Source organism: Nicotiana attenuata, unplaced genomic scaffold, assembly GCF_001879085.1.
Source record: "Nicotiana attenuata strain UT unplaced genomic scaffold, NIATTr2, whole genome shotgun sequence".
NCBI classification, from domain to species: domain Eukaryota; kingdom Viridiplantae; phylum Streptophyta; class Magnoliopsida; order Solanales; family Solanaceae; genus Nicotiana; species Nicotiana attenuata.
In genome coordinates this window covers 86,457-91,535 of record NW_017672211.1, presented here as the reverse complement: position 1 = coordinate 91,535, position 5,079 = coordinate 86,457, and positions in this window count along the sequence as shown.

Sequence of the window (5,079 nt, the reverse complement as noted above, 5' to 3'; positions counted from 1 at the left end):
GGAGAAAGGGAAATTTACACATCTAGAGTCTGTTTGGAAAGCCACCAGGTAATTAGAATTAGTGTAATTACTAAGGTAATATTTACACACCCTAGTAATTATACAGTTGTGTAATTATGATGACCTGTTTGTTTGTCATAGTGTAATTACAGTAATTACAAGTTTACTGTTTGGTTGCACAAGTATAATTACATAGTTAGATTAAATTTTAAATAAAGCAATTATTAAAACGTAAAAAGTTAATATAATAAATATATGTCTATAAATTTTTACAAGTATAAATGATATTAATTTGGTATTTAAGATGTATATTTTTTCGTGAATATACATAATTAGTAATCAAACATTTATAACTAATATTGTAAAAATAATTTATATTTTATTTAAATTAATAATATTTAGTTTAGATACTTACAAAACTAAAAATATACGTTTTGTAAGAATATCATGAAATTCATGTTTGATAAAATAAATTAATATTAACATTATTCAAATGTTTGACAAAACTAATATAGCAATTCTAACTGAAAAAAGAACAACATGCAATGTGAGCCAATACTACTAAAACAAGTAACTTGGAACCATGAATATAACACATATTCAAAATTCCAAAAAAAAAGTTTAACATATGTCAAATTCCAACATAATAATAGTAAGTTCCACTACAACTTATGATTGGAAAACATAATAAGTTAACCACATTCAACAACGAAATTTCACTTTATTGCATCACTCATTATATACCAAGTTTGTTAATGACTCATTATTTCTAATATTAGGAGGTATAGTTTCAAAAAATAGAATAATAGAGTAAATAAAATATAAAATATAAATAATTACATGGAATCACAAGAAGCAAGTAGAGAAATAAAAGATAAAAAATGTACAAAGAAAAATATATTTTAAAATATTAAAAGAGATTAAAAGTAAAAATAAAATTAAAATAATAGAAATAAAAAGTTATAAAGAAAATAAATTAAAATAAAAACAAAAAGGAAAGAAACTAAAAAGCAACCTTATAATTACACAGTGTATTACCACCAATTCTCACCTCCCCCTTGAGAATTGGAGAATGTAATTACACCCCTCCAATTACACCCAATTCCATGCTGACCAAGTAATTACTTGGCCAAACAAACATGTCATACTGTTTAATTACACCCAACACCCAAATCAATTTCCAAGGTGGCTTTCCAAATAGGCTCCTAGTGTGCCGGTCAAAAGTAATTATATTTGTTATTCAATATATAAAAAATATATACCGGTATGTATAAAACATGTATATTTTTTGTATAATTTATATTAATATATAAAATACTTATTTTACATTATTTTTAAAAGAGATTATACTGTGTAGTTTTTCCGGAAAAAAAGGAAGAGGGAAAACGGGGCCCATATTCCAAATAGTTGATTTTTAAAAATAGCCAGATTTACAACTGGTCGTTCAAAAATAGCCCAATTTCAAAAGTAATCGAAATTTAGCCACTTTTATGTAAAGATAAATCTGAGCGAAAACACTGTTCAAAACCCGGAAAATAGTCCAGTATATTATGCTGGAGTTCCAGCATAAGTATACTTGAACTCCAGCATATTATACTGGAGTTCCAGGATAGTATGCTGGAACTCCAGCATAATATGATGGAGTTCCAGCATAAATACACTAGAACTCCAGCATAATATAATGGAGTTCCGGCAAGTATAATGGTCCAGTATTATATACTGGAGTTTGGAGCATGCTCCAGTCTCCAGTATATTATACTGGAGCCAGCAAAGTATACCGGTCCAGCATAATATGCTAGAGTTCATACACAAGTGCACCGAACTCTAGTATATTATGCTGGACCGGTCTCTATTGCAGCAAAACGGTGGTTATTTTTCATTGACTTGGTAAACGCTGGCTATTTTTGATTGACTAGTCCGAAACTGGCTATACCGTGAAATTTTGGCAATAGTAATAAACCTAGTATTCTTGGGCTTTACAAGAAGGCCCAATAAAGAGTACAAAACAAAAATGTGGGGCGTGTGGTGTACATATAAAATGGGAGAATGACACAGTTATCCATAAAAACAAAACTATTTACCCTTGCTTACCCATTTATTTTTCTACCCATCAAACTAATTACATTTCCTACCCATACTAGTTTTTAGGGAATTTTCTCTTCTTTTTTTCCAATTCTTTTTTATTTCTATGCTTCTTTTCTCATTTTTTTCTTTCTTTTCTCCTTTTCTTTTTTCACTTTTTTTTTTTTTTTCTTTTTTCCTTTTCTAATTTCATTTAACTTCTTTTGTGTAACAACCCGGCCGGTCGTTTTATGAATTTCTGTCCCGTTTCCCCCATTTCTGCTTCTTTATGTCTTGTTCAGCTGCATTATGTGGTACCGGGTTGGTTGGTTCGAATTCGGAGCGATTTTAGAAAGGTTTGAGACAATTAGTCTCTTTTGAGTAAGCTTAAGTTGGAAAAGTCAACCGGATGTTGACTTATGTGAAAGAGGTCTCGGATGCAATTTCCGATGGTTCGGATAGCTTCGCGAGGTAATTTGGGACTTAGGAGCGTGATCGGAATATAATTTGGAGGTCCGTGGTAGATTTAGGCTTGAATTGGCGAAATTGGAATTTTAGCGTTTTCCGGTCGATTGTGGAAATTTTGATATCGGGGTCAGAATGGAATTCCGGAAGTTGCAGTAGGTCCATTGTGTCATATGTGATGTGTGTGCAAAATTTCAGGTCATTCGGACGAGGTTTGATAGACTTTTTGAACAAAAACAGAATTCGGAAGTTTTTGGAAACCTTAGGCTTGAATCCGATGTTATGTTGTTGATTTGACGTCGTTTTAGGTGTTTCGAAGATTGTTATAAGTTTGGAAAGTAGTATATGACTTGTCCGTACGTTTGGTTGAGGTCCCAAGGGCCTCGGGATGATTTTGGGTGGTTGACGGGAAGTTTGGAGTGAAATTTGCAGCTGAAGCTCCTGAAGTTCCTGCCAAAACCGCACCTGCGGTTTGGGGACCGCAGGTACGGGCCCGCAGAAGCGTAAGGAGGGTCGCAGATGCGGAACTGGGCGAGAGGAGCTGGAACTGCAGATGCGGATGTTCGAGCGCACCTGCGATAGCGCATGTGTGAGATTTTGATCGCAGGTGCGGCCCTTGAGCGGTTAAGTTGATTCCGTAGATGCACACCTGGGACCGCAGGTGCGGGTCTGCAGGTGCTAGAATTTTGACCGCAAATGCGGTTTTGCTGGGGCAGATCATATAAATTGAGGCCTTCGCGATTTTGAGCTATTTTTTCATCACTTTTCACACGGGATAGAGCTTGGGAGAGCTAATTTGAAGAGGGAATTCAAGAAGGCTTCGTTGAGGTAAGGTTTTTGAACATAAAACTCGTTTCTATGGTGTTATTTCACGGATTAGGCTTGTAATTTATGGAAATTAGTGGTTGAAATTAAAGAAAACTAGGGCTTGAAATTGGAGACCTAAAATTAGGGATTTGAGGGGTCATTTGTGGTTGGATTTTGGTAAATTTGGTATGTATGAACTCGTGAGAGGATAAGGATTCCATTGATGTTAATTTTGTCGGATTTCGAGACGTGGGCCTCGGGTTTGGCCAATTTCGGGATTTTTGGTGTAAATTGGTTATTTTCGAGTGGGCTTTGTTTCCTTAGCATATTTTTGATGGTATGAATCTGTTGTGGTTAGATTTGGAACATTCGGAGGCCGATTCGAGAGACAAGGGCATCGCGGGCTAGAATTTGGACCAGATTGAGGTAAGTAATGATTGTAAATATTGTCCTGAGGGTATGAAACCCCAGATTTCACACCGTTATGCTACTTTGAGGTGACGCACACGCCAGATGACGAGCGTGGGGTCGTGAACCGTTGGGGATTGTGACTTGGTCCATCCCGTACGACTATCAAGTTGCGTATTTAATTGGAAACTGTTTGATATTACTATATTTTTGAAAATATTACTATGTTTGGGGCTGAATACCGTGTTTGGGCCTCGTGCCAACTGTTTTGGACCCTCAGGGGCTTTTCACTATTATTCCTCACTGTTTTGACTTCATATTTGTACTCAGTCATGTTGTATTTTACTGACTTCATAACTCAGCCTTATTTACTCAGTTTTTAATATTTTAAATGATATGTTGGGCGTGAGCATCATGTTTTACTGTTGCCCGAGGGGCTTGAGAGATTTCTAACTTAGTGAGGCCGAGGGCCTGTGTTGTGAGCATGTTATGAGATCGGGCTGCGCGCCGCAGCGTTTTACACTGATTTGTGATATATGAGAGGCCGAGGGCCTGATTTATTATGCCACGAGGTGGCTTGTGATTGTTATGAGGCCGAGGGGTTGTTTGATTATGCCACGAGATGGCTTGTTATAGCGCTTGGGCAGTAAGGAGCCCCTCCCGGAGTCTGTACACCCCCAGCGAGTGTGGGTACCCAGTGTGAGTGATGTAGTGTAGCCCGAGGGGCTGTTGTTGTTTCATGTTGTTGCCCGAGGGGCTGTTCTTGATCCATGTTTTGCCCGAGAGGCGGTTCTTGATTTATATTATGCACGAGGGGCTGATTTCGAGTGATTGTGAGGTAGCCCGAGGGGCTGGTTCTGTCGATATTATGCCCGAGGGGCGGTTTATGATACATGATTTGCCCGAGGGGCTGTTTACGTTCTCTAACATTTTTACTCACTGTTTTATCACTCGTTTGAAACTATTGAAAGATGTTTTAAAAGGAAAAGGTTTTTACTGAAACTGAATTGTTTTACGAGAAAAAAATGGTTTATGTATTGTTTTTGAGCAATGTACTGTATTTGTTGTAATGTTACGACGTGGAATTATGTGCTTTCTTACTGCTCAGCTTTCATTTACTTTTATTACTTACTGAGTTGGCGTACTCACATTACTCCCTGCACCTTGTGTGCAGATCCATGAGTTACGAGTCGTGATACTGAGCTTTGATCACTCGTTCAGCAGGTCTTGGAGTTGGCTAGGTAGGTGCTTGGCGTTCGCAGCCCAGTGCTTTTCCTTCCTATCCTATTTAGCCTTGTATTAGCATTTCTTTCAGACTATGTTGTCATTTCTTATTCC